Source organism: Magallana gigas, chromosome 6 (genome assembly GCF_963853765.1).
Source record: "Magallana gigas chromosome 6, xbMagGiga1.1, whole genome shotgun sequence".
In the NCBI taxonomy this organism is placed as follows: domain Eukaryota; kingdom Metazoa; phylum Mollusca; class Bivalvia; order Ostreida; family Ostreidae; genus Magallana; species Magallana gigas.
The window spans coordinates 54,930,107-54,942,191 of NC_088858.1; positions in this window are offsets into that span (position 1 = coordinate 54,930,107).

Sequence of the window (12,085 nt, forward strand, 5' to 3'; positions counted from 1 at the left end):
AATTCATCGCTCAATCAATTTTCAAATATTTTAATCGTCCCAAATGACTATAAAATGTTTTGAACGTCTGAGACATTGTCCAAGAAGTAATCTTTATTGTGTTGGTTAATTGTGTTGGTTGTTATTACACAACCTTGGTGTGCTGTAACACGGTACTAAGACTTCCAATTCAATGTCGCACTCTTGCCGATGTAAGTGTTACATTGTTGTCTTGGAAGACAGAAACAAAAGATAATTATTTCTAATAAAGCTAGAAACGAACACGTAATCGAGGCAAGTGTTAACCTTATAACAAACAAGCGTCTACCGCTCAAACCGCGATCACTTTATAAAACAAACAAGCGTCTACCTTTAAGATGGTATGGGACATATGTAGATATTAATGGGGATAGAGTACATGATAATTAGAAAACTTTCACAGATTAAGATTTTTAAAATTGACAATATTTAGCCAAAAATAGGTTCTGAAAATATTTGAAGAGGTAAAAAGAGTAAAACCCCTAGCGGGATTCGAACTCACGGCTTGCAGATTCGTAGTAAACCGTAACCCGCTGATACAACCCTTTGTACGCTGTTAGGTGACGATATCGGGAAAGAAACTACTTATATAATTACACTTCATTTTATTGTTTATTTCGATAACCAAAATGTCACAACATGGAGGTGTCCCATACCACTTTAGGTCTGTTCACTCTATAACAAACAAGCATCTACCGCAGCTTTGAGCGTCTACATTTTTAGACCCCATTCACAGTCAATCGCTTGATATTGTCAAAATATATCTTTCAAATGTTACCAAATTTCCTTAGAGAAACAGTAAAAAATACTACGCATATGTTTATCTGGACAATCAACTCTCAAAAGGAATTAATTCAAAGCAAAATTAGAGATGTCAAACCACAGGAAATCAATTCATATTTTTAATACGCCACAAACATCAAAAGCAAGCTTATTCATGTCAATTGAAAATAAATGTCACAGTTTCCTTGTCAAAGCTAAACACTCAGTTAAAATCAAAGTACTGAAGAACTGACGGGAGTTGATTTTGTCGATGTTTACTTATTTTAAAATCAATGATATGTTATTTTGCATGACAAGTACATGTATACGTAGTTTCTAATTTGAATTACGCATATTTTTATAATATGAATTTTTGAACTTTGCGACTAGAATGTCGAGAAACCTCCATATGAATCATGTTAAATAATATTTAAAGATAAAATTAATTCAATCAAACTATGTATCAGTGGTAGAAATATTTCTCGAAAATTGTATGGATCCAAGCAATTATTTTATATTGAACTCTAGTCTCGTTAAACCAAACGCTCGGCTGACACCGTAAATCTCCGACAAGGGTTTTCGGAGACAGCCGAGCGTCGAGTTGAACGAGACTATATTGAACTCTGGCGTAGGAATACATACGACTACAAAAAATATTTAAATTGTTCGTACCATTTAAAATCTGACTATTTTTAAGGTACATGTATTTGTAAATAAGTTTCCTTGAAAAACAATGCTTTAGCATACATCACATCGAATTCATCAATTATTTTCAAGAACTAAGTCTTGTCAGGAGCAATGATTTGTGCTGAGGTCCAAACACTGTTTCACTTTCGGTTTGTCCGAGTGACTGCATAGGAGAGTTGATTAAAAATCAACTCCCAAAAATAGTTTTGACATATCGACGTATCGCAGCACAGATTGACCACGTGACAGGACAACATGGCGACAGAGGAACGATTTACATCGGGATCGAAAATCGTGGGAGAAGGGTGAACAAAAAATTATGCTTCAAAACGCTTCCTAAGACATGTATCAATATTAAAGTGATATTAGGCTTAAGGAAAGGTATTTCAAATTATGAGGCAGTAGAATCGGGGCCTTTCCAACTGAGCTCGTTCCGCTTACCGGAAAAGCCCGAGAAGTCGTCAAAGCAATTAAAACGTCAACATTTCAAAATACTGACATAAAGATTATGATAAGATTACATATACATTGTACAATATTAAACTTGTATACATTGTTTTTGATATAATGAAAACAATCTAGATTTTTGATACTTTTAAAATATTACTTAGTTTGAAGTTCCGTAAACCGCATCGAAAATATGCGTTCACAAACACTTTACAGACTTTAATTATCGATAAAACTGGGCCCAGCATGGATCATGGGGATAATAAATATGATCACCGCGGAATAAGCCTATTACATTTATACCAAAGGAATACCGATCCCGATGATTGGTATTTGGGCGAGATAATGAGATACTTTTGATGAATATGGATCATGGTGATACATGTACTTAATTTCAATAATTAGCAGTCGATTGGTTTTTAGCTGGATATCGCAGTCAAAACAAAACCTTGATAATTTATTTATCTGTCCACACATGGGCCTGTTGACCAAAGAAAATCGGATAAAGAAAGAAAGAAAGATACATGTTGATAGATAGATAGATAGATAGATAGATAGATAGATAGATAGATAGATAGATAGATAGATAGATAGATAGATAGATAGATAGATAGATTGATAGATAGATAAAATGAGGGAATCTGGAAGGATGTTTGGAATATATAAGGTTTATTTTTTAAAGTTTAATTTGATCTTTCTATATTTCCATATTTAACGACGCGAGATAAACGTTTCATTTGCAGGGAAGTTTAACGTATGGCTTTACGGGAAGCACAAGGTGTAAGTATGTAAGTATATTTATACACGGTTCTGGGCGAGACATTCTCCAGACGGCGGCAGCAACCATTGTAAGTTACCGAGGGACGGCCAACAAGATCAGGCCTCATTGGTATTCCAGCAATGTCTGCGTGACAGAATATCTACCGAAATGTTTACACAGAACAAATACATGCATGTAGTTTAATGTATTGTAATCCGATTCAAGCGTTTTTTTTCTGTTTTTTGCTTTGCCTAATTTTCGACAGTAATATGTTTTGAGCATATACCGGTATTTTCATTACAACCACGTACTTATTCGTGTAGCACAGTGCCTTTGATTAGAACACCCCCCCCCCCGTCTCGCGTCACAGGTACCCGTTTTGGTTGACCAATATTTCTATTATTCAATGCAATTTAAAAATGATGTTTTGACATTATTACAAAACATCGAATAATTTTGTTTGTAAGGAAGTATGATGAACGCCATATACCCATTTAATGGTTTAAAAGAATAATCTGAATTGAATAACAATCAAAAGTTAGAATATATAGGTACAAACCAGTGTCCTCTGTTCCTCCTCCCTAACACAACTAACACTGTTCTAAGTCTGAGAGAGAGAGAGAGAGAGAGAGAGAGAGAGAGAGAGAGAGAGAGAGAGAGAGATAGAGAGATAGAGAGAGAGAGAGAGAGAGAGCGCAAACGATTGCATAGTGCATACATATATCATTCTTGCCATGCCCTTATTTAGAGGGGGTGTTGGTATTTTTTGGTATTATTTTAAGTGTTTTAAAACGTTTTGAAAACTATTTTAGCTTGTATACCATTGTACACTTATGTTTTCAAAATATATCTATTTTATAATCTAAGATGGATTTTCAAAGCTGCTTAAATTGGTCCGTATGCATTAACCACTTGGTCATTGAGAACATTTAGAACATGTAAATGTATACAAATAATTTTCCAATTAAACGAAGAACCAGTGCAGTTTTAAAATAATCAAAATAATAAACATCCAAAACGAAGTCACAGTTCGATCATATCCACTGCAAACGTTTTCGCCATTCTCAATAACGTTCTCTGTCATTTCATTTTGATACCAAGAGTTTGTTTGATGATATTCGACTAATATTGTAGAGAGTACAGCCATTTATACTTTACATTTATTATACATCTACTAAGTATTTTCTATTTTAAGAAATCCGATTGTCATCATTCTAGATCTGATGCTGGAAATACCGAATCACGACATAACGTGACTCATTACTTACTTTAAACAATTTATAATATGAGAGAGAGAGAGAGAGAGAGAGAGAGAGAGAGAGAGAGAGAGAGAGAGAGAGAGAGAGAGAGAGAGAGAGATACAAATATGAGATGCTTTCTTTCATGGTACATCATCGCACGATGGTATGAATTATTACAGATGAGATTCTCTAGCTTTATACCCACAGGAACCACCAAAGAAAGTGTTTTGTTGATTGAATAATGCTAGTATTTGTCAACAATTATCTATGGTGTAATAAAATGTTCCAAGATTTTTACGCTGTCATTTACACTTTGAATGACATAAACAGCATATTATTTTCAAAACCCGCCATGAGAAGAATTGATCTAGTTTTGAGCCCCCCCCCCCCCCCACACACACACACACACACACACTTGGCTGGTACATCATCCGCACACTTCCTTGACCGGGGTCACATGCTCGCTATATATGGGCAAGGTCACGACTTTTCAAGGTACCGCCCTTTCTTGATATGCATACCAACATATTAAGTCGCTGCAATCTTGTACCATTCCAGACTTAGAAAAGAATCTGTAACCATTCCTACATGCATTGACATTTGTACTGTGTGGTTACTGAAGAAATGTCCCATTTAATGTAATAAATCTCCAAGAAAGAAATGCAGCGTTACCATAATTACCTAGATATTTAGGCAACCGAAAGAGGACATGAATATTCTAATGAGATAAAGAATTATAAACCGTTGTCATTGGATTGTCACCGGTGCGTCTTTCTGGCGCTATACTCGGTAAATGGTGCTATATATTGCGTTAGGTATATAGTAAATCACTCTTTGTATCAATATCTTCATTACCATACCGTAGACAGTATGGACATGTAAAAACAAACATATAAATATTGTACAACAGGTATATCACGTACGTACTGCTTGGCATTTCTATCTGGAGAGAACAGTTTTTTCGGTCGCTTTTGAAGTTGTGATGACTATGTAAATTCTTCAAACTAAGTCGAACTGGTTGGCAGACAATCCTTGTGTAAAAGTCAAAACTGGAACATAACATGGGTTAAATATGAATTTGAGATGGCGGAGTGGGTTATCTATAGATCGCCCATTGACAGCTCTAATATCCGTTCTTTGCTTGAAGGCTCTAGACCAAAATAAGACTTCGATCAAAATGGGGAAGAATGCAATTATAAGCATTTAGTACAATCTGCTGGAATAAACGTCTAATCGAAATTAGTTTAAACATGCAATATAGCCTATAATTTTGATAATAATACGCGCATGTAAGCATTTATTTAAAAGTCGCTTTAAATCCGTCTGAACAAAAAACACAGTCGAGGAATTCCTGGTTATCAATGACACAGGCTATACAAGATTTGTAGACAAACGTTGAATTACAACAAAGTTAAATAACAACGGAAAGTCTGACAAGGCATTGAGTTGTTATGACCCTGTCTCAATATCTGTTGACATCGTACGCGTCCGCACTTTCTTAAAACGTACATCGATGTTCTTACGAAAGACAAATAGGGCCACATGAAAAAATATTTTTATCTCGTAATTATTACGAGTATATTATCTCGTTATTACGAAAAAAGATCGCGTTATAACGAGAAAAGATCTCGTTATAACGAGCTATTTTTCTCGTTATAATGTCCTTACTTAGCAAAATCATTTTATCGACAAAGCCAGGAGAGAAAACCTCTGCATGCGACAAAAACACGCAAAATCTTTTGTGTCAACCATGTACGAAAGAGTATTTATTAATATAATTCAAATTCTATACTCCTTTGTAAAAATGCATGATGCAAATTCTCGGTAATAATAGCAAAATTTCTTTGTAAAGATCAAACGAATACAAAATAATCTATAATATTGCACGTAAAAACACACTGTTGTTCTGTTCCGATATATCTTCGATTCACATTTTGTTTTATTACTCGATATAAAGTGATTTACTATATACATGTACCTAACTACATTGTTAGCAAATCCATGTGTAAAGGTTGTAGGTTTTACGCAGCATATGTTCCTGTAAGACATCTGTGAGAAACGTTGAGAAACCTAATATACAGTGTCAGCTTGTAACAGCTGATTCTACAGGGTGGTTGTAATGTCATGTTGTAAATTCTGAATTTACCGGGAGGCAGCAAGTACAAAATTTACAACATGATAATAATTTTTGTATTCACTGCCACCCGGTAAATTCAAAACTACCAACATGACAGTAAATACAATATTTACAACATGACTATTTTTGTCCTGTTGTACATGTAGATTTTGTATTTACATTCAAAATTTTTACAACATAACATACAACATCTGAACTTGTTTCAATGCCAGTGTCTTCATCAATATTATACAAATATTGACTGGGGTTGAGGGCAACATTGATTATATTAGCCCCCGAGGGACGAAATATTGCCCGACGCGAAGCGGAGGGCAATATTTTCGTCCCAAGGGGGCTAATATAATCAATGTTGCCCGAAAACACAGTCAACATTTGTTTTGTTATATGAAGAAACAAACCAAAATTAAGAAATTAATTGAAAACAGATCGCCGTAATTTTCTCGGCTCAACAAAGAATTCACGAATTCAATTCTGTGCAAAGTTCATTTCCAAAATATCCTCAGCACCAAACCGCTGATATTCCTCCGACCGAAAGAATTAATATACAGATGTTCTACCTGATTTTACTTCACAGTACTATTCGCAAATCCTCATATCCGTTATGATAGCAAACCGTCGCATTGCGCGTCCGTTGTTTACTTGCCTTGACTGACTATTATGACGTCACCTTGTTTTGGAGTCGCGAAGAGTTATTTACGTCATCGTTTACGAATCAACTAATCAGAGGCGATTATTTGAAAAAGAGGGAATGTTCTCTAGATATTATTCCTAGCCGGTCAATATAAAAAAAATATTGACCGGTCAATTTTTTTCGGACGAGCTAATATTACAATTATTGACTATTCGTCTATATAGAGTTATATAGTGAGAATATACTACTGAATATAACAATATAATATAGTGACCAGAACCCTTAACCCCGCCCACCTAACTTTAATGTTTAAAGGCAATAAAATGTTTTAAATCCTGCGTTCTAACCTATTTGTATATCATTATGCAGTAAACTATATTTAAACCAATATTTAAATTAATAATGTATTGTATTGTTTATTTTGATAAAACTTATAATTTTATTGTTAGGAAAAGACTACTTATGTTATTTAGAACTTGTGTCCAATCCATTTGATTTAATCAATAACATATGTTCAAGTCAAACCAACGCCGCCCATCCGAAACCGCATGTAGAATTTACCACACAGCTTGGAATGAAGAGTTTTGAATGAAGGACTTAAATGAAGAGTTTGGATTAATTTGGTTTTCTTATCTGTGGTTTTTATCTGCGATATAAATCAGATATACCTTGTCACACAAAGACTCGTTATGGTGTGTCAAATCCGGCGCCTAATCAAGGAGAAAGTCGAGAGCAGACCTGAATGGTCTAATTTTCTCATGGGAAGAAGTAAAAAAAAAAAACCACGTTAGTTATATAAAATAACAGCCCGTCCCTGTTGTACTAGAATTCCTTTTTTTTTAAAATTGAAAATAACATGCCACAAAATATGAGATTGCATTTTGAATGGCATTGTTATAGTTAGAGTCTATTGGTGCAAGCTTAATCGCTCACATACAATGTCAAGTCTATAGGCTTAATGCTGTTTACTGGATATATATAATTAACAATCAATTAAAGAGATTCGCTCCTTAGGTTTTGGGTCGTCATTTTGGGTTACCTCTAGTCTGCAAATTCTGCATGACATATTACATGTATTTCTAGTGTTATATTTATATTTTCCAATGCCAAATAAACTTTATTGAATAAAATTATTTAAAAAAATTACATGTTTACCAAGTTTTGCAAGGGACTATATTTTGTGGCGGAAGGTTCTTAAGAAGGAAATGAACAATTTTCATAACTCACTACTTTTAGAGTACTGTTACTTTCGCTTCCAAATTTTCAGCGCAGACCAAACATTCTAGATAGTTTGTGTATTACGATATATTCATGATGATCTAAAAACATATTTAAATAATATTTTGATATTTCTATCGATATATTTCGGCATATTTAGCTTATATTTCATAGAAGTTAGGAAAAAAATAAACTCCAATTTTGGCCTAAAATTAGCTTATTTCATGCTATATCTCAAATATTTGAGATTTGACCCCTACTTGTTTAACTTTTGAATAAGACATCAAATGTATATCTATTTGTATGCAAAGTTTTGGAAAGATGACATTACTATAATTTTTTTTTAAATTTGATTACTCCAAAAATTTTGTAACATCTGTTGTTGTGTTTATTATGTACTGGCCTTTAAAGCCCCCAGTAAAGGAATAATTTTTCAATTTTGACTTAAATTTTAACTTTATAGTCACTACATGTGTTCAACTTCATACTACATTAAAATCATAATTGAATAATAGTTCAGAGTATAAATATTTGTTTGATTTCTTCAAATTATCAATTTCCACGTTTCAGGAAAAATATCATTTCTGTTTGGGGCACTATATTTAAGGAATGAATTCAAAACTTATTTGTTTTATACGATATAAAATGGTTTGGGGCAGTTTACGCTTTATAAACCGCGAAGCGGTTTATAAAAAAGCGTAAACTGTTACAAACCATTTTATATCGTATAAAACTAATAAATTTTGAATTCATTGCTTATAATTTAATTTTTTTATTCTTCATTGTATATATAAACGGTCATTTTACCTTTAAAATGACGTAAAATTGTACAAAATTCAAACGTAACGTCAGGCGTATTGATACATTTTAGACGTTAGTCTTACTATGACGTAGGCAACATTCTTTATACGATATAAAATAATTTTTTAGCCAATCAGAAAGCGCGTTACAACCAGAATTAAATTATTTCCAAATCAAAGTAATGAAGTACTGAAAGCCGGGCTCTTTTGGTGTGTCTTTATGCATAGTGTAGTAAAGACTGAATCTCTCTCTCTCTCTCTCTCTCTCTCTCTCTCTCTCTCTCTCTCTCATGCTTTTATTGTCGGCAAAGCGTTAGAGAGCGATCACTTTTTGTAAGAATATGTCTGTCTAGTAGAAATCAAAGTACTGAAGTACTGAAAGCCGGGCTCTTTTGGTGTGTCTTTATGCATATTGTGTAGTAAAGACAGAAAATCTCTCTCTCTCTCTCTCTCTCTCTCTCTCTCTCTCTCTCTCTCATACTTTTAATGTCGGCAAAGCATCAGAGAGCGACCAAATTTTGTAAGCGGCTATAAACAAAAATATGTCTGTCTAGTAGAAGTTAAAAAGTTCAACAGTTGCTGCCTTGAATTTTGCAATAAGCATTATATATTCAATCCCCATTTCTTTATCGCGCAGCAAAGTAGTTCATGGAAATTCATGCGCATTGTATGTGTCCAAAATGCATAGCAATGTTTTAAAAACACGTTATTAATAAGAAAACTAAAAAAGATAGACAATTCATTCGAAATTAAAAAAAAAGAAATAAAATGCCAACACTTTTGACAAAACATGGCTCTTTGTGTAACTATTAGGTATAGTGGAAGCTTTACCTTGACGCTGTTTGGTTTTTTGTTTATTTGTGCTATTTATAGTAACATTGGCAATTTGCCTGCCAATAGCCAGGACTCTGCTTTCAGCACACCCCTGCGAATGTGTTCGGAATGTTTTCTTTATCGTTGCTAAGTAAGTAATAAATCCAGAGGTGCTCGAATGAAAGTTCACGAGACTTCACCGATATTTGTTCACTTCCTGTGAAATTTCGAGCGGAAGTATAAGTGTTCGGATAATATTCTCAAAATACGTAAGTACTGGTCGTTTTTCATATCATATCCTACTGTGATTTATGTTAAAACGGGAAAAGCTTTCAAGATGTATGTCTTATTTTACCACCTAGCAGTTATTTATATTTAACGATAATATTCAGAACAGAGTTATCGTTCGTGTTCAAACACGTGTAGAGTGGTTGAAAATATAACCATTGAGTTGCTTAATAAAATCATAGCCATGTTTGATGCTTGTGGTGTGCAATACCATGTTTTTAAAAAAAATAATGGGTGTCTGTTTTGCATTAAAACTTAGTATATCGAGCCATTTTCAAGGAACATTCTGCATATAATGGTATAGTCTGTTTCACTATTGATGTTATTACTAGGTCAGGCGCGGATCGAAAATTAATCCTCAGGAGGGATCTCTTTTAAGCATGTTAGTTGTTGCAACAGCAGACAAAAACTAATTTTTGTATAGTCACATTTATTTCTAGAACACATTTTATTCACCAATTAATGAAGATAAAGTTTAAAATCAATAAACCTCTAAATTTTATATTTGTCTACTATATTAAGAACCTAGATACATGTACTGTGAAATAGACTTTATACACAAGGTACGATTTTTACTGCGAAACAAAGGGTCAAATAAAACCACGTGGTCTAAAATTTGAATGACAATAACATTCGCAGGGGTGAGCAGAGCCCGGCTAAAAAATTAACAGTTGCTGCCTTGAATTTTGCAAGAAGCGTTATATATTCAATCCCCATTTTTTCAACGCGCAGCAAAGTAGTTCATGAATATTCATGCGCATTGTATGTGTCCAAAATGCATAGTCTTGTTTTTAAAACACGTTATTAATAAAAAAAACTTAATAAAGATAGACAATTCTCTCGAAATTAAAAAAAAGAAACAAAATGCCATCACTTTTGACAAAACGTTGCTCTTTGTGTAACTATTTGGTATAGCGAAAGCTTTTACTTTGACGCTGTTTGGTTTTTTATTTACATTTGAAGTGCTATTTATAGTAACATTGGCGATTTGCCTGCCTACACCCAGGACTCTGCTTTCAGCAGAGCCCGGCTAAAAATGGCATGTGACATGGGTCACAAATAATATAAATGAACATTTCAGGTCCCCATCTTTATATTCAAGTGGATGATTGAAATTACTTTTATTTCAGGTGCCAACCTCCTTAATTCAGAATGCAAAACTACACCATAATTAAAATCTTTTAAGGTTATATGTGCTTGATGAAATTTTACTGATGGAGAATCTTTTAAAATGCTTGCGCAGAACAATTTTGGGGTGGGGTGGGGAGTTTGCCTTTATTTATTTCTCCAAGAGAGCGAAAAAAACCTTATTCCGTGTGTTTATCTGTGTGTGTGTGTCGGAGAAGGTGGGTCAGAGCTTTTGAGGTACAGCGCTTTCTTTTTTCATAAATTCATACTAGAATCCTCTTCCCCCTTTTTTTACCGAATAAAAATAATGCCTTTTTACCGGTATCTCAGTAGGGGGTCGATATTGCTTTTAAATTACTTTGTACACCGAACGCAATTTGACGCATGCACTGACGCACCACACATCGTTGTAAGATGACGCATCGCGGTGTTTTACTTGTTCATAAATGACGCCTTACATATACTTAAAATACAACATGCGTCTTGATTTGCCCTTCAAATGACGGAATACACATTGTTATATAGCATCTTAAATTGATTATACTTGAATATCTACATTTTCTAATGACTTGAAATTCATCAGTAATAACACTATACGAATCGATGTTTTAATGTATAGTCCACCATTTTTCATCTATGACTATTTAAATATTTTATCAAACAATTGCTGAAAATTACAGAGATACTGGTAATATTAGGAAAAATTCTTTGAATATTATGAGGTTATCAACCCTTCGGGCTTTATTGGATTTGATCACACCTGACCGTGTTCGATCACCTCATAATGTTCATAGAATGACTCCTTATTCAGTTTAGGGAAACAATACAACACAACAGCCCCTTCAAGATGGGATACATTTGTTAATATTCAATATTTTAATTTTTTTTAAAAGATTAATCTTTATTATTAAATAAACCCCTTAACACCACACTAAGATTTTAGTAATCAAACTTGCAATCTATTAGATATGAAATATGATAGTTATGGATAGACTACCTTAAGGGGGCTGGGGGGTGGCTGCCATTTTAGACAATACTGATCTCCTTTAAAAGAAGAGTTCCGTATAAAAATATAGAAAATGATAAAATTTTATATTAAAATATATGAAGTTTTTCTTTATCAAATAGTAGTTGATAGCTTCAGAAATCGCATAT